Consider the following 19,088-nt stretch of genomic DNA (forward strand, 5'->3'; position numbering starts at 1 on the left):
GTTACCTGCACGGACCGCGGCTGGGAAAATGTCAAGATATTTCCCGATAATTTTTAATTGCATCAACAACTAATGTCTCTTCGATCTTTCATTACTAAATAAGTTCATTTACGATTTGTCTACATCAAAATAATGGTACATACTCTTGTTTAACGCAGCCACAAGTACGGGTATAGCATGGACCATTTCCCATTACCCTTCCAGTGCTAAAGACCAAGAAGAACTCAAATCGAAGATCAAGTCCAACCCCAGGATGGAGAAGAGAGGGATGAGACCTGGAATGTGACGAGGAAGAGTGGAACTCAAGGCAATGAGGATTACGTGTGCTTTCAAAGGATTACTAATCTTATCCCTCTAATTTGTTTCCCATTTTACTGAACAAGGATGCTAGAAAAAATAAGACTTTTTTTTAAAAAAAAAATTCTGTATTAGTTTTCGTTATTCCAAATATAGAAAATATAAGATAGATTTGGCCCCAGTATAGCAAGTTGTCCGAGCAGCCTATATGAACACCCTTGAGACAAACTGCAGAACTTGTATACCACATGCATTTTCGCTACCCTATAGTCTATAATGTCTCAAAAAAGTCAGTGAAGATATCAAATATCTCATTTCCAGGAGTGAACTCTGTTTTTGCAAAGTGCACATCAAATTGGTCCAATGGAAAAATAATACAGCAAAGATTTTCTCAACAACTGCGGTACAGTACCAGCAAAAATGAAGCACTTGGCATCAAGGACAGTCAAGTCGGAGGTCCAGACTGGTGTGAGGTCCATTTCTTTATGGATGCCAATGTGGTCGATGATCGTTCAAAGAAATGTGCTGCTACCAATGGTAAACAGGGCCATTGTCCGCCCAAACTGTAATGCCATATCATCCGAAATAAAAGCGGCAAAGGTGCCATAATAAATAGGCAATGCCACATTTGGATGCTGGCAAGCAAACAACATTTCTGCTGGTCAAATACCAAACTAGGATAAGTGAAAATAGCATTTCAAAGAACACAGAAACATCCACAGATGGTAGGTTCCAAAAGAGAGAATTCACAAGTAGGATTGCATGGCACCTCTCAGGGTATGATCTTGAAGGAGAAAACAGATGTACATAGTTTATTAAATTCAAGTAGAGTTTGCACCAGTGGTCTTGCAGCCCGAAGCTCACCCATGGCCTAACAAAACTTGAGGGGGCCTCCCCTGCAAGGTACGTGGAAGGTCCCCCTCTGGACTCAATCAGGAGCTCTCCAGCCAGAGTATTGTGGCGAGGGTGCCCCTGGGAGCTTGGGGGCCCCTGCACCACGGGGGCTATGGGGGCCTGTGTTATGCCACTGAGGCACACACAACTACAAAGTGTAGTAAATAACATGATATAGCAAATGCCATGGATGTTTTAAGGGAACAGTGGTTAGGGGTGGTATTCTAATACTCATCATACCCCTACAATTCACTCCTAACCCACAAAGTGCATAGATAGAGCAACAGTTTTGTTGTGGATCGGTTACTATTTTACCATGTATTGGGGGGCAGGATATTGTGAGATCAAACCTGTGCACTTCAAAGGGAAACCTCTAGAGGATGCTTCCACTTTAAAGGAGGCACATGGTATAAATATTGAACCTCAGAAGCCAACAATTCAGTACACTTTTGGACCTGTGGACTCTGCCAGGAATTACTGCTGTGCTTCTGAAAGAATTGCCACTCTGCTGGACTGCTGTCCTGCTATGGAGACCTAATGCCTGCTGCCCTCTTGCCGGGGTGAAAAGAACTGGAGCTGCATTTGTTAAACCCACAACCCTAGAGTAACACCAAGGGCTAGGTTACTGGCCTCCTGGATACAGCCTCAGGGACAGAATGCTCCATGAACCTTGAACCCAGCTCTGTCATCTGTCAGTCCTACCCTGCCAACTGGTGCAAACACAGTCCTGGACCCTTGGAAGTGGGCCTGAAGGTGCTCTGCCAGTCCACCTGTGGATCAGGCAGAGTCAACTGAGAAAATTCGATTTTCGATCTTGCTTGTATTTAGCCACCATTTTGTGTTCCACCGCCATTTTGTGTTGCCCTCACTCAGGCAGCACAATAAACGAAGTTTTTCTGTTGATCTCACTGCAACGTGTCAAATAACCTCCTGCCTCTGTTTACGAGACTGATGTCAGGGACTGGCTGAGTCCACTAATCCCCGTCTGGTCCGACTGATCCCTGTTTCAACTATCTGTTGGTTCGCACCATTCTTTCCTGACTTTATCTTATCTTCTGGCCTTCGCTATTCTCTACTTGTATTCTCTCATTTCACAACCGTCCTCCAAAGCAGACAAATGTGTCCTGCCACCTGCAAGTTGAGTTGTAGACACTACCACTGATTAACTTGTGGGGAGGGGTGACAAAAACAGTTGGAAAAGAGGTTTTATTTGGGTTACTTGATATCTTGTTTTAAAAATTTTCTTATTGGTTATACCTTGTTTTCAAACTCTTCTCATTGGCTAATCATGTATGCATTGGGAGTGTTCTTGGTGAATCTATGTGCTATAAAAGATTGTGTGCCATGGAGTAAAGTGGCAGTCTCCTAAGAACATACTGAATGTACTTCTGGGACAACTGTACTTAGCTGCAGCTAATAAACCTGATCTTCTACGCTCAACAGAGTGTCCTGTGTCTCTGTTCAACAAAGCAGATGAACTCAGGATATTAAGGCGTACCCTGCGCCGTCAGGCCTATAAGGCCCTGGTTCTTCAATTGGTGCCCTCTGTGAGGCGGCTTCAGAGGTAGCGGTTTTGCCTGAAGGTCGTGAGGAACCCCGCAAGAAAATTCTGGAGGAATCGCGAACCACGTCAAGCGACCCCTGTATGTCGAAGTAGTCCGAAGGTCTTTTTCAGCGCGGTTTCTCCTTCCTGATGGCTGCTGACTGCTGCCCTGACTGCCGCCTTGCTTTGGCCCCCTTTTTGGTGATGTATGGTATCGCGAGACGTTAGACGGGCCTCTGTTGGCGTAGGAAGACACTTAGTTAAGTATTGGTGGGTAGCTCCCACAATTTTGTTTGATTTGGGTCTTTGATTCGGCTATTGCAAAAGCCGAAGCCGAGGGGTGAGTACATTTGTGCTGTGTTATTTGATTTAACCCCTTGATGTTTGTGAACAGTCCAGTGAAATAACGATGCCTGGTCTGAGTACGTTTAGAAAGTTTTGTTGTTTTGGTTGTGATAGGGATTCCCGGCTGGAGGCTTGTCCAATTCCTCCGGTTGGAACTATGTGAATTAAATTAGCCGGCTCCCTTGAGGGAATACCTAAATAGGTTTAGGTATAAAAACATATTTCTTCCTTGGTGATTCTGTATCCCCAGGGAATTAAAATATGGACATAATACATACAAGGATCCTTTGTTCTGCGCAATCTTATGAATGGAGTGTATTTTGGCTTCTTGGACATATAGCAGTCTGTTGGGCTGTTTGTTTTTTGCAGTCTTTTGGAACACTATTAAGAAGCGTTTCTTGTAAATATGACTTGCAACTAGTATTTACAAATGGTTTGGTTTAAGTACAGTCTGTGGGCTGTCCTTTGTTTCTGTCCTAAGTGTTGATCTGTGGGTTAAATGTGTGTTTCTGTGGGTTAAATGTATGTGTCCTGAGTGTTTGACCCCTTTCTGTTTATGTCTGAAATGAGCTCAATGTGTGTTTGTGGTTTTTCTTGATGTTTTCAGTCTGTTAAGCAAAATGTCAGTTAATTAATATTAAGTAGAAATTAAATAAAAATCCAGAAATTAACCATGTGATATGCTAAATAGCTATATGTTGCTATATCATTTATAGAGTAAGCAACTATGCACATGTACAAACTGTTAAATGCTTAAAAAAATAAAATTAAAATTCACATTCACTAGGAATACAATGGCCTCAAAAACGAAATTGTGTGTTTTGTAGAAAAATAAACTTATAGTATTTTTTTTTTACTTACATACATTGTATTAGATATTAACAGGCAAACACTTCAGCTGAAGTAAATTTTTGCTGAACTCAAACGCAACACACATTGATATGTCTTAGTTTGAAAACGACTGCCACCGTGCTCATGTTACAACACTGAGAGACAAGCTTTTATTGTCGCTAAGCAAGCAGCTCTAATAGACAGGAATGTTTACTCAGCCAGGACTTCGCCTTCAGTTGAACACGGGTGACACTTTGCATTTCAAAATGTTGTTTTAAAAAGGTTCCAAAACTAAGGTTCATTATTTTGTATTAGAGGAAGACATTTCAATTAAGGGTTTCCTCTCTTTAAGCATTTTTATAAGAATATTCTTGGTTTTAATTTAAGTTGTGTTGTACTGCATAATGAGGACATTTGTATATGGAATTTCACTTGGCGCAGGCTTTAAAAAACTAATTTTTCTAACGGATTTGCAAGAGATATGTTTAATATCCAATATCTGCAATCTGTAAAGAACATTCTGAGGATGATTAATATGTAGCACAATTATAGGATATTTATTTTTAAGTGCCCCAAATATCAAAGTCGAAATTGGGTAAAACAGACTATTTAAACAGCATTCTTGCCCTTTACAATAGCTTTAAAGTGCCTTAGGTTTCAGTAAATGCATATATTTAGCTATAATACAAATTTGCAGGTTGTTCCCATTTGGGGTTGCTTTTAATGTCTCAGTGAGCCAATGTGCCCAGTGCAGAGGTTTGAGTTTAATATCAAGATTGAAGGTTCTAACTCTAGCTAGACCTACTGAGACGTTCATCCTTTTAAGGTTGATGAACTAAGTACCGTTGCATAGGGTAGTAACAAACATTTGTTCTAAAGCTAGTATGTTATGTTATTATGTTCTGTGAGTTATTCACAGTAAATGTTTTAATAATTTAAAAATAGAAATAAATTGTAGCCTCTAAAAGAAGTAATATATATATAACATGTGTTTTTTAATAGGGTTAATTATTGCAGGTTAGGAAGAGTTAGGAAGGTTTTTGTCTGTGACAAGCTTCAGGGTGAGGAGAGAGACAGGGCTAAAGAGCGCAGAATGCGATGCAGAAATTGAAAGCAGATTTTGACCTTGAAGCCTGTAAGGTGGGGGCTAGAAATAGGAGCGAGTAAACCAGGAGGTGAAATCACTGCTTAGAAAGCTTCTCTGACATAAAAATGTGTAATGCTTGCAGCAGGAGAGCCTTGGAAAGAGGTGGGGGCCAGGAGTGCTCGCAGTGGCTGGTTCCGTGCTGAGGTGCTATTTTTAGCTTTTCTGATAAGATAGGACAGCCGAGAAACGTTACGGAGCCCTGTCTGTTCCCATATTGTTCAAGACAAAATTTTAAAAAAAGGGGTGCTGAGAAGAAAATGATACATTGGTATTTCTGCTTTTGAAAAATAATGTCCACGTAGTTGCCTTCATTTAACAAATGTGGCATTAGCCTCAGACTAAAAGTAAGATGAAGCTCTTTCTTAGAATTTTGTGGGCTACATGCCTAGGTAAAAACGATCAGCAAATTAAGATTAATTTTTCACAGGAGGAATTGTGGCGCAAGGGAACACAGAGTGTCTGTGAAAATGTTTTCCTTTTAGACAGTTAAAATTAAGGTGGCTTAACCTCTTGCGTGCCCCGCCCTTTCCCCGCCCTGTGCCGGGCTTTCTATTAGCGGGCGGAGTTCATGACGAGATGGTCTCGTCATGGGCACAGCGCAACCGCGGCCCATGACGAGACCATCTCGTCATGGGCACTGAAGGGGTTAACATGCTTACATGTTTTAGTCATTGCAAAGTTGACAAGATGGTTACAGTTAAGTACCACTAGGTTTGTATTTTTTTTGTGTGTTTTGTTAACGTGTGTTATGTTTTGTCTCCTGATTAAAAGTTATAGTTGATATTTTTGCGTGTTATGTGAAGTGTTTTTCTTTTGTGTGTTGTGTATTTTTTTTTTTGCTTCTGCCCACAGATCATTCATGGATTGTTCTGGGTGGTTCGAGGGCTGACAAGACTACAGTTGGACACGTGAGTTGGTTTGACGAAGATGTCAGTTGTGAAGGAATAATGGTGAAATGAGCACACTGAATGGCTATAGGCAGGAAATCAGGGTGAGAGAAGACTAGAAAGGACTGAGAATGTTACAGTAGGTGAAGAGGAGTAGTGAAAAGCAGGGGTTAACAGCCAACGAAACAGCAATGGTCCGTATCATGAGGTGGTGGAATGAGTATTCCATATGTCCCTGTGGGACCTAATCAATGTGCAAATTGCAAAAAGGAGGGTGCCGTCAGCTGTGTGTTGAAACAGATGTGTTTTTGCATAACTTCTTTGGAAAGAAATGTTTGTGTTTATTTTTGTGCAGCCTGACAAATTAAGCAGGCCAGAATATTAGTTGTTGAGTTGCAGGTTCATTGTGCATAAAGTGCATGACATAGTGTTGTGCGTCACCGTTCATTTACATATGATATTGAAATTTGTCTATGCTTTCTGTGCTTGGTATACAGCAAGTATACCTGATGGCTTGGCATGTGTGTTTTTATTTTATGCACGTTATTTTTTGTTTTTGCGCTGTGTTTACGCTTTTGCTTTTAATACTGTTACAAGTTCCCCTGTGTTGTGAGGGGATGGTCATGACGATGCCCATCGCTACGCAACAGTTGGTTGGACTTGTTCTGGTTACTAAATTTCATGCTGTGGATATGACAGACAACACTTCACCAGTGCATGTCTATTTGGCTATAATGGTATTGAAAAAAAAAAAAATTACCAAAAGAGATATACAGGATTAAAAGTGTGTCACCTGCAGTTAGTCATGTTACTGCTCCTTCCTTTAAGGGACGAGCAGCCTAGATTGATGTTCCCTGATTAGACCCTAAGGATGAACTATAAATCTGTGGCTCTTGCTAAAGGTGACCTAACTTTCCTATTGATATCGCACTTCTACATGTAGTCATAAGAGACACCAAGAGTTTCTTATTTGCTGTCCTGAGTAGTAGGATTGTGATTTTAAGTGGGTATAGTGCCCCCTCCGGACAGGTGACTAGGGAAAGGAAAAATTGTAGATCAGACACCAGAGACCTAAGAATTATTAGACTAGGGTGACAGGTATTCTCAGTGATCATGTGGAGATATTGTTTAGCCTGTGTATTGCATGGTGCACTTGCTGCACAATTATTAAAGGGAGGTATCTGCATGCCCCTGATAATTTGCATCATGCGTTTCCCCTTTTGAGGTGTTCTAGATAAGGAATGTAGGAACACACAGATATAGTAATTTAAGAGATGTTTATCCATTAGAAAATCATGAAATGAATATTTGTAAATCCATAAGGGACTGGCCTATCTGTAAAACTGGTGCCACTATGAACCACGTCCAGTTTTACTAATGATACCAGAATGTTTAATTGATTGGTTATTGAATTTGCCTTTTGGATTCCCCTCCTTTATATCTGTCCTACCTCATGAGCACTTTCTTTTTTTCACACTCCCCTTGGAGCAACCTCTTTCTCTATTAGGAGCATTTAATATGGTGATCTGTTCTAAAAGTCTCTTAGTTTTCTCTGGTCTGTATCATACCCTGTTCTCCTCAGGTTTTAAGCTGCTCATGCATCTAAACTGACACATTTTCACTCTGACTCCTGCAGTCCCACATTTTGGTGGATCAGCACGAATTACAGCTCAGGCTACTGCTGCCATACCTTTTTGATGGTGCACTGTTCACACACATGTTGTGACTGATAAAGGAGAGACTGCAACATGGTCAATCTCCTTGTGGCCTAATTATATTGAGATTGGATACAGACTGTCATGTAGCAGATCCTATAGGCTGGCACACTGTGTGTTTGAGTGTTAGTATGAGTTACTGTGATACGTTTGGCTGGCTGCACTCTTAGGGTCTTGAGATGATCAGTGCTGCCTTCTTTAATAGGCACCTACTCTGAAATTGATTCTGGGCTTAACTTCACCTCAGAGAGCTACTTTGAAGGTACTGGCGAGCTACCAGTGGCTCCCGAGCTACTCGTTGGAGACCCCTGGACTAGAAGTACTGCCTTAGCATCTTATGAGAGTGACAGTGCATTCTAAACCAGAGTTGTCCCATGGCTTCTGGCCACTCCCTTGAAGATTGCAGGCCACCTGCCTGCAGTCCTATTGTTAAATACAATGAACTGTTTTTATACTAAACTGAAGGAAACTAACAACTGTGTCACATTCCCTACGTCACTAGATTCTGCGGGAATTAAGTCATAATAACCTGCAGAACACTGATTTAAGCCTAATTCCCATCAGTGACAGCTACAGATGAAAGGCGGACGTCTTGGCCCTACAGTCCCAGCACCCAGAAAGTAGCAAGGCTGGACAGCGATCGCCAGTGCGCCATCAATGGTATCTCCAAAGCATCGTACTTGCTCCATCAGACGGCATTGGACATCACAAAATCAGAGTTTCAGTGTAAAAGAGCGAAAGAGAAGGATCCCTGTTGTTGATAGCAGGGTTGGTTTGAGGCTTCAGTTTTCTACCTGTCATGTGCTGGTAACCTCTGACAGTGTGCAGTCCCTTGAGCCACTTGGCCTGAGTTTTGGCCACCCCCCCTCTCTTTTCTTTGCTCCAACAGAAGGGCAGTGCACCGGAGGATCTAAGGCACTACATGATGAAAGGAAAATTAAATGAAAGAGCAGCCCGAACATCCTCTGACACTGAATAGCGAGTGTTGGAGCCTGAAAGTGTTGCTGAGCGTGAAAGTCTGTTGCTCTTTCCAATTAATAGTACTTGGATCTGCACAAGATGATCTGTGCCCATGACCAACGAAGAGCACAATATCTGTAGTGCCTGCCGCAGAGGAAATATATTGGTGCACTGCCTTGAGACATTGAGACTTTCGAGTGAGCTGTGAGTGTTTGCCAGGAGGGCACTCCAACGGATACTGAGAAGCACTATTTTCATGGAAGGCCTGAATGAAGAGGCCCAATGCGGAAGAAAACAACAGAAGCAGATTTGATGGACGATAGAAGCCTACCAGAGAGGCTTAGAACGGACTTTGGCATAGTTATGGTTGCACAAGCGGTTCCCGTGCAATTGCATAGAATGGGTGTTAGGAGACTGATTCTTATTGTTTTGCTGGCATTGTTTTAGAGTAGTATTCTGTTTAGTAAAAGCAGAATGAAGTCTATCCTCTGTTGAAGAAAATCTCCATTTCACCTGAGAGCATTGATAAGGATCGCCACTGTTTCACCTGAGTATACAATAGTCACTGAAATGCATAGGAGCCCTGAAAAGGTTCGCTAAATAATTTTAGGATTTGCTTTTGCCTAGGGTTGTGAAAAAATGATAATCCTGTTTGTAATAGTGGCCATTACTTTCTTCTGCTATCTGAATGTTAATTATGAACCGATGCTTTGTTCTCTTTGTATCCCTGTTGATAGCTTACATATACCTGCTTAAATGAAATGTGTAGAATGGAAAATGCTCACCTAGCAATGAATTAGGATTTGCCTGAGTAATGGCAAAAGGAGGGTCTGAGGAAATTCGATTTTCGATCTTGCTTGTATTTAGCCACCATTTTGTGTTCCACTGCCATTTTGTGTTGCCCTCACTCAGGCAGCACAATAAACGAAGTTTTTCTGCTGATCTCACTGCAACGTGTCAAATAACCTCCTGCCTCTGTTTACGAGACTGATGTCAGGGACTGGCTGAGTCCACTAATCCCCGTCTCGTCCGACTGATCCCTGTTTCAACTATCTGTTGGTTTGCACCATTCTTTCCTGACTTTATCTTATCTTCTGGCCTTCGCTATTCTCTACTTGTATTCTCTCATTTCACAACTGTCCTCCAAAGCAGACAAATGTGTCCTGCCACCTGCAAGTTGAGTTGTAGACACTACCACTGATTAACTTGTGGGGAGGGGTGACAAAAACAGTTGGAAAAGAGGTTTTATTTGGATTACTTGATATCTTGTTTTCAAAATTTTCTTATTGGTTATACCTTGTTTTCAAACTCTTCTCATTGGCTAATCATGTATGCATTGGGAGTGTTCTTGGTGAATCTATGTGCTATAAAAGATTGTGTGCCATGGAGTAAAGTGGCAGTCTCCTAAGAACATACTGAATGTACTTCTGGGACAACTGTACTTAGCTGCAGCTAATAAACCTGATCTTTTACGCTCAACGGAGTGTCCTGTGTCTCTGTTCAACAAAGCAGGTGAACTCAGGAGATTAAGGCGTACCCTGCGCCGCCAGGCCTATAAGGCCCTGGTTCTTCACAACTCATGTTCTCTGCTGCATGACGCAACCTCGAGCAAAACCAACGCATCGTCTCTCCCGCGAGGATTCCCCCAGTGCAAGGACGCTGCTTCGACCCACAGCCCACATCAGAACCTCCACTTTGTGACCCTCCTTGATGCAGGACCTCGCATAGCAAATCTCTCGTCGACAGCAGCCTCGAAGCCTCACAGCTCCTCGGAACCGGCGCATCGCCTTGGCAGCGTGACGCATCTTCAAGACTAGGCACTGCATTGCAAGCAGTCATTGACGGGATCTATGATGATGACTCACGACTTTGCACGACAGCTTTGCAGCTCCTTGGAGCCGACGCATCGCCTCAACTGCACAATGCATCCTCAGAGCAGGATCTTGCAACGCTATGCAATCAGGATTTAAGGTACTCTTGCTCAGTGGGCCTAACTTGGCCCCTGTAACTGGCCCACATTCCATCATGGTCGACCTGGACTTGTGACTTTGTCCCGGTCTAGAGGACCAGATTACCACAGTTTGCACTTTGCCTAAATCTTTAAGCCTGCATAGTTTTGGTTCTACTGATTGGATGTTTGTTGTCTTGGTCTTGTTTTATTTATTAAAGATTACTCTATTTATCTAATCTGGTGTGGGATCCGTTTGTGGTGTGTTTTAATTTTAAGTGTTGCACAAATACTTTCCACCATGCCTCTAAATTAAGCCTGACTGCTCTATGCCAACCTACCAGGGGGCTGAGCACAGATTAATTAAGGATTTGCTTTTGCCTCACCCTGACAAGGATTGTTGTTGCAGCTTGAGTGGGGTTTCAACCCCCTCAACCGTAAACCCAGTTTCCTACAAAATGGCTCCAATCATAGTAATTGTTTGATTCACGATAGGTCCAGCCATCTCAAAGCTGGTGGTGCAATTTACTCTTTAGAGTAAAAGAAAGGAGATGTACAAAGTGATGGTGACATTGGTGGGACCATTACAAACAAGAGCTTGGGAGACTGAGGAAGAGATTGATAGTAATAAGGCTGATGGAGACTTAGATAAGGCAATGGCAAATTGTCAAGACAGGCTGAATGTTTCTTATAGAAATAGATGCTGAGTACTGGCAACCTTAAGACAACCAGATGAATATGATTTAATGACACTGCATAATAGTGAAAAAGAAAGGAAGACTAAATTGAAATGGCTATTTCTTTGGCAGCAGGTGAAATAGTTCACAATCTCTAATATTTAACCCTGGGCCAGCAACATATTACATAATCTCAGCGGATGGCTAAAATCTGAAACATCACTGTTTATTTGACCGCTGGCCAAATAGAAACAATACACTATTTGACGGGTGTCCGGACAAGTAGTGTAATTGAGGCGTTTATATAGTCAGTCATGGAGAAAAAAGGGACACCAGGCAATGGCAGGGCACTGGCCATCTTGCAATGCAGGAAAGTGTATAAAACATTTGAAAATAAGTGCATATATAAATGTACAAATGCATGTACAAAGGTAAGTTAGTTAATTTAGCTGTTTAGAGATAAACTCAATTTTGAATACATTTATTTATGCTAATATAATATTAAAATAAGAAATATAGGGATCACAATTCTGTTTCAAGAGCTTCGTGATGTGGAACATAGATATTTTGTGCTGCAATCTGGGAGTATTTGACTGTCTGGAAAGAATAATGAGGATATTTTTAATGTGTTTTACATGCATGTTTACTTTACTAATGAGACTACATTCCTTAGGGTGCATGATCCTCCTTCTGATGATTTTTTTTGGGGGGTGGGCTCAGTTTGGGCTTCTGGTTAAAGGCCTTGTGCTGGTTTGGGGTTTCTTTTTAAGGGTATTGTACTTGCTTAGCATTTTAGACCCGACAACAGCAGCAGCAGCCAACAAGCAGCAGCAAAGAGGGAACAGCAAAGAGGGAGCACAGAGAGACAGGTGGTATTTGGGTCACAGAGGGAGAGGCTCTAAGTAAAAGGGGGTGAAGTGTTTTATTACGCTTGCAGGAAGTAAATTAGGTGAGACACAGAATGACGTTTCCGTGATATGGAAGTGAAAGCAGGAGGCAAACAAGCAAAGCTTCTTGGTGCTTTATAAGGGGAGTGTCTATTCACTCAGCTGAATAACTAAATGTTTTCACACTATTTACCCAGCGAATTGAGTTCCAGACACAGATACTTATTGGCTCCGATTTTTGAGTTCCTCGTTCAGCCACACTGATGTTTTATTCACTTGCTCAATGTTTCTTGGGAATTGTAGCTTTGTTTTTAACAGGCTAGGCAGTGTTATAAATGGGCTGGTCTCTGTTGTTACTGGGCCCTCATTTCTGTCCTTGACAGTGTTGACGCAGCAAAAGAAATTTGTACACCAAAAAACCCAAGCATTGGTACAGCCAATCAGTCTCGGCAATGGGAGTGTCTAATTAGGGCTGTGCACGAAGAACTTTATTATTGACACTACTAAGTTTGGCTGCCCTGTAAAAATTGTTCCCTTCATTAAGCGCTGTGCATTGGTGTCATTTCATTTATGAAAAGCACTTTTATATCCCAACAAATATGTTTAAACATTGACTACTATAACACCTACTTTGCAGTGGATAGCTTCAAAGTCCTGGACTGAAGTCAATAGGTCTTGCCTATGATAATTATTGCATCATTGCTGGATGCCGGGTAACTCTATTGCCATACACCCCAAACTGCCCTAGCGCCTGTCATTTGAGAGACAACTCTCTGCTGTTCAGATAAGTCACTGGGCCTTGCAGGTTTTTAGTTCGAGTCTCTCCTAAAAGTAGCAGTGCCTTCAAGCAACACACCAAGTGCTATCTAAAACCCAGCAATGCAAATGTTAGATTTGCACAAACCATCAAAGTGTAGTAGAGCTTAAGCACTAAAGCCCCTGGACGAAGGTAGATTATTGAAGGTTGAGGCACTTTAATTGAGTCACCTAAACCACAAAAGGCAGTGATAGGCATTATATCTATTCAAATTACAGTCACAGCACTGCATAGCACTGAGTAAGAAAGGAGGCGCTCTGACGCCCAGCTCGGTCCAGTCAATGATACAGAGAATGAACTCACGCAATAATATATAGCACGGCCAAGCAACAGATCAGAGTGTGAGCTTTTTTAAACTTAATGTGTGCTCTTTACAGTGCACAGTTTATAGTAGGACTTCCTACATATCACACCGAAGTAGCATGAGACACACAAAATATTGGATACATACATTCAGCACTTGCGGACAGCAGTATCGAACTGGCAGCCACAGGTGATCAATTGAAAAACTCAACAATACAACCTGTAACAAAGATAGAACATGAAAAAACCAGAGGCAAACCACCTATTGGGAAAATGGGCAACATATATAATATATAGCTGACTTTTCCACGCCAGTGGGGTTAGGACAGTGTCTGCCTGTCACGAGCATTCGACTGACCCAGCTGTTCTGTTGTTGCAGTATTTTCTGTTTTATTTAAACTTCGTCTGACACATTTGAACCCTACAACGGCGAAAGGCAATTTAGTGTGTTTAGTTTAGAAGAAAATATTGCGTCTCGATAATATGTCTCATACTAAAAATGTCCTGTATTTAAAAATGTTTCTTTATTGCGAAATAACTCTCTCACCGTTGGTTACATAGCTGGTGTTAAACAGCATTTACAAAGTCTTGCAAACATTTTGATTGGGATAGAGAAGAGATTTACTCAAGCGATTAGGTAAATTGCTGACTATGGATCAAAGAGGGTTGTGTTCTGCTCCCAGCACCTCCACTTGGCCATAGTATGTGATACTGGTCATTGCACTTCACTGTTTTGCAATTTATTGGTACAAGATTTTTAAAATAATACCACGTGCGTCAGACTGACCCATTTGCATATCCGCTTGTAATGCAGTCGGCGGAAGTCTAATGCGACGGATCTGGAAACCCCATACAATGAAGTGGAAATGTGTGCTGATTATGCAGCAGCTGTTAGGTGTCAAGCACACAGTTTAAAAAATAATAAATGAGTCCCGAATCATTGAATAACAATGGTAGCTGGGGAGGTTTATCAAAGTTGGGCGGTGTGCTCAGGAACGGAAAAACACCGGAAGAGGCAGGATGTATGCATGCTCTTCACAAATGGGGAGACGGAAAAATAGAGTGATGGTGGTACCAGCAAATGGGAAGCGTGTGGGCTGGCTCTAAGCCCAGATGTAGATACTGCATGTCTCGGTTCGAGTCAGCGCATGTGTGCCATCTAGAACCAAGACCGAAAAAATTAGTAACCGGCTTGGAGATTTTACCCAACTAATGTCATTGTGGAGGAGACCTGGGAAAGGAAGGAGGAGGACTAGTAAGAGGAGGATGACGACCAGTAGGATGATAAGAACAAGGATGTGGACCTAAAGGTGGGCTACGAAGACTGCTGTCATGAGAACCAGGCCAAGAAGATCCAGGAGCTGGGAGATCTAATTCAAGAGGGCTAGGGGGCGACCAAGGCCAGAAGGGACAAGGAACAAATGGATGAAGAGATGGACCAGAAGAACCACTTCTAGCAGTACCGGGAATAGAGTGAGAAGGATCAAAAGAATTAGAAGGATGAGGAACAGCAGGATCATGATCCAGTAGACCTGGGCCCGGAGGAACAGAAGGCCCAGGGGAAGAAAGAACTGAAGGTCATGGATCAGCAAGATGAGAAGCTCTAAGAAGGTCCAAAAGCACCAAGCAGGACCCGAGGGATGATTGAACACCAAGGCCAGTAGTACCAGAATCAGGTGGACTGACCCAAGAAGACCAGTACCAGAAGAACAATGTGAAGGAGGACCAGGAGCACAGAGATCAGATCAAGCAGGATCATTGGAGCTGAATCAAAAGGACGCAATGAACACAACCAGTAATAATTTGGGCTAGCAGGACCAGGAGGACCTAGATCATCAGGACCAGGAGGAATAGAAATGACTGTGAGTTCCAGGTCCAGTGGGACTTGCATCAAAAGGTCCATAAGGGATTAGGAGGACAAAGGCGACAAGGAAGATCAGATCTAAGAGAACCACTGTTAAGACAATCGTCAAAGGACCTGTGAGATCTGGCCAGAGGTAGAGGTCATCATTGCACTAGAAGGATGATCTGGGGTCTGGCGGAGAAGATTGAAGACCCAGCAGGCAGTGTTATGGGGGTTTGAACACTTGACAGAGAGACCCTGATGACCTGTAATAAGGGGACTTGGATGAGAATGATGTGGTGACAGCCAATCAGATCTAACTATGAAATCTGTCAGCACTGCTGATCCTCCGCAGCGTGATATATACATTATTTGCCCAAATCACAAAAGCACTCTTTCGAGACCAAGATCTAACTTTCTGCCAAATTTGATGTAAAGAGGTTTGGGCTAAATTTACTATGCAAATGAGATGGGGAAAACACATTTTGGCCCCCCCTTCTTTCTTGGCCTTCACTTGACAGATCCCCCAAAACATTCCAGTTAGGAGCTGAGATAAATATTTTTTGGGGGGAAAGTTTTGTGTAGATTTGTCAAATGGCACCAAAGATATAGGCACACTAAAAAAATGCATTTCCTATGGAACATCATCCTAACTATACTGACACTGGGAAAAATATATATTTTAGGAAAACCATTTTTTGACTTGGTACTATCTTTGGCGCCGGTTGACGAATCCTCAGGACCGAGTAAAAGGGGGGGGGGGGGCTCAAAATGCTTTTTCCCCATGTTAATTCCCATAGGAGTTTTGAACATGACTACAGCCCAAACCGCTGGATGGAATTACATTAAATTTGGCAGAAGGGAGATCGTGTTCCTCATATCAGGCTTTTTGTGATTTGGTGTAAATCTGTGCAGTAGTTTTTAGAGATATTAACTGAAATTCACGGTGACATGAGCCGCAGCATGCAGCGGAGGAAGTCTATCCACGATTCCCACTGTCCACATTTGTATATGTCCCTCCTACTTCGGGACTGCACAATGGGGAGGAAAGGGGTGATTACTCACCTATTTTCAGTGTTCCAGCAGTGATTTCATCCTCTACACTATCATCCAGTTCTTCCCTGTCCTGCTGCAGCTGGATCGCAATGGACCGACACCCAGTTTTGAAGAATCAAATGTAGGTGTTTGTGGTGTGTGCGGGTGTACAATGAATGGGTGTGTATGTTGTTTCTATGCAATGCAGAATGTGAGAAATATGGTCACTACACATTAGATACACGCACTTCTGAACTCATACACAACATATATGCAATTTACCTTTACAGAAAAATACCACTTACATGTCTGTGCACCCCAATATACTCACTCGATCAGGGGAACCCCACTTGCACACCACCAGCCTATTAGGAGCATCTAAATCGGCTCGGCGCAACACCGGCAGCTTGGCGGCAGCGGAGTACTGGGAGCCAGCCAAAAGACCGCCATGGCGGCAGGCTACTGTTTACAATCACAACATCTAAATACGACAGGAGGACTGCCGTAGGTTCAGCTGAGTTCTTGGCACAGCCGCCCCAACAAACTGGCGGTCGGACCACCAAGATCTAAATCAGTCCCTTAGTGTCTTCAAGTAACATTACCTGGTTATATGCACTAGTTACATTTAAAGTTGTGAAAATAGTAGCTCCTGCTAACATGGATACCAACTCACGGCTATTTGCCTCAGGATGTTGATCAATCCATATGACTTCATTTTCACTGCATAGGTCTACACACAACCTCAACTTTCCTGTTGATTTACAGAAATCAGAATTGGAGAAACCCATGGCAAACATAGGTTCAATAATGTTCCTATCACACAAATACTTGAGTAAATTCTTCAATTTGTCTCTATAATTTATTGGAACATTCCTCACTTTGGGGCATATGTATCAAAATCTCCATTTGCGAGTCTCAAATAGCGATTTTTTGAGTATCGCTATTTGAGAATTGCAAAATGGGATGTATCTAAAAATTCGCACAAATTTTGCGAATTCTTAAAATTCCTTAATTGCGATTAGCAAATTGCGAAATCGCAATTAAGGAATACCTTCCCATTCATTCCTATGGGCCAGGAGGCCCATAGCAATGAATGGGAAGTCTTTCTCAAATTACGAATCGCAATTTGCTAATCGCAAATTGAGAATAATTTCAAAGGTGCAAGGGTGTCATGATGACACCTTGATGCACCCCTGAAATTAGCATGTGTGCGCATATGGCGCACATACATGCCCTAAGGGCATGTATGTGCGCCACATGGCACTTTGAAAAATGCCAAAAAGTGCATTTTTCAAAGAAATCGCAAATTACCACCAACTTGAAGTTGGTGGTAATTTGCGATTTCTTAAGGAGAAATCGCACAACTTGGGTGCGTGTTACATAAAATTTAAGGAATCGCAATATGCGATTTCTTAAATGCTTACGCAAAATTAAGAAATCGCAAAGTTAGCGATTCCTTAAGAATGCGATGCTGAAATGCCTCAAACATCTCATTTTGCGATTTTGTATTGGCAAACGCTGTTTTTTTGCGATTCGCAGCGTTTGCGTATACAATCGTTTGATACATATGCCCCTTTATGTCTTACAGGAATGGCATTGTCTTTAAGGATTATCCTATGTTTACAACCCTTTATATTACCCAAGTTGTATAATGAAAACTTCAGGTAATGGCTTGGCTATAGACTCTACCATAACACAGGATTCATCATTGACATTTAATGAATACACTGGTGGAATAACACATGGATAAAGTCTAATCTCAAGATCCTCCTAATGAGGTCACCTTAAAATGGATTCGCCTTTGTCAGAAACAAAAAGTTTTACCTTAGAGGACCTTCCCTCAACCTCAAGAAGGGACCAAACAAAAACCCCCATCTTGATGTGATGACCAGTAAATCCACCTGGATTCACCTCTGGGCTAATAACTCTCTACCAGACCATAACATCTGATCTTATGTAATGTAATTGGATGGGAGCAGTTTTTGGATTCTACAATTATTCACACAGTTTGTTTTGGATTTAGCCCGTCATCTGATTTTTTTCTGGGATGAAGATTTACACATACATGCGATATGTCCTTTCTTTTTAAATTTTGCACATGCCTTGACAATAGCTGGGCATCCTTAAAAATTTCTCAAGTGACTCCCACAATGATAACACTATATACACTTCTTATCAAACTTCTTGCTGGTTTCTGCCTTCCTCTCCATATCGTCTATGCTTTTGAAATCCCCAGGAGAGTTAAAACTAACAGCAATGACTTCAATGTTCTTACTTCTGATCTCCTGGGGATTCTTATGACCCTGCACAATTTTTTCTGAATTCTCAAAACCCCTGGCAATATTCACAGTTTCCGTCAATAGATCAGAACAAACCCAAAGACGTTTTGAACCTTCGTATTTTATACTTCATAGGGGTCTGATCCCTCAAAACTTGTTCATTGTTTATATGTTCATGGTCACATTGTGAGGCCAAATACATAAAATCTGCTGAATACTTTTCAATAGTCTCATTCTCCCTTTGTGCTTGTGAACAAAATTTATAACGTTCCATTACTGCATTCTCACTTTTGTCAAACCTCAAACTAAGAGGATACAAACTGTGCACACGTTAAATTCAGTGTATAATGTGTAATAGCATATTATTTCAAAATCATTCAATAAACAAAGCAACTGAAGAAAGCGAGGGACCACAAGATAAAAGAGTAAATTCAGTCTTTCTGTTTATGTGGAGTTCAGATATTCCAGCCAGCCAACACTTGTTTCGTCAAGGGGCACAAAACCCCAGACTTCTTCAGGGCTGGTGAGAAAACATACATAGAGTACGTATCACAAAAAGTACAGTTTGTTTCACACTTCAAACAAGCACACCCTTAAGTGTCCAACAATACATGGTGGGGAAGGTCACCAATTGAAATGTAATTAAACCCTAATAGAAATCCAAGTGTGTTGGGTTATAA

At 41.9% G+C, this 19,088-nt stretch overlaps 1 protein-coding gene across 2 annotated transcripts in view; it reads right to left on the bottom strand.

Moving 5' to 3' along the window:
* SPON1 (spondin 1) overlaps positions 1 to 19,088 on the bottom strand; it is a 1,174,735-nt gene that overhangs the window by 605,877 nt on the left and 549,770 nt on the right. The window lies entirely within an intron of this gene.

This window comes from Triturus cristatus, chromosome 3_2, assembly GCF_964204655.1.
Source record: "Triturus cristatus chromosome 3_2, aTriCri1.1, whole genome shotgun sequence".
Classification (NCBI taxonomy): Eukaryota; Metazoa; Chordata; class Amphibia; order Caudata; family Salamandridae; genus Triturus; species Triturus cristatus.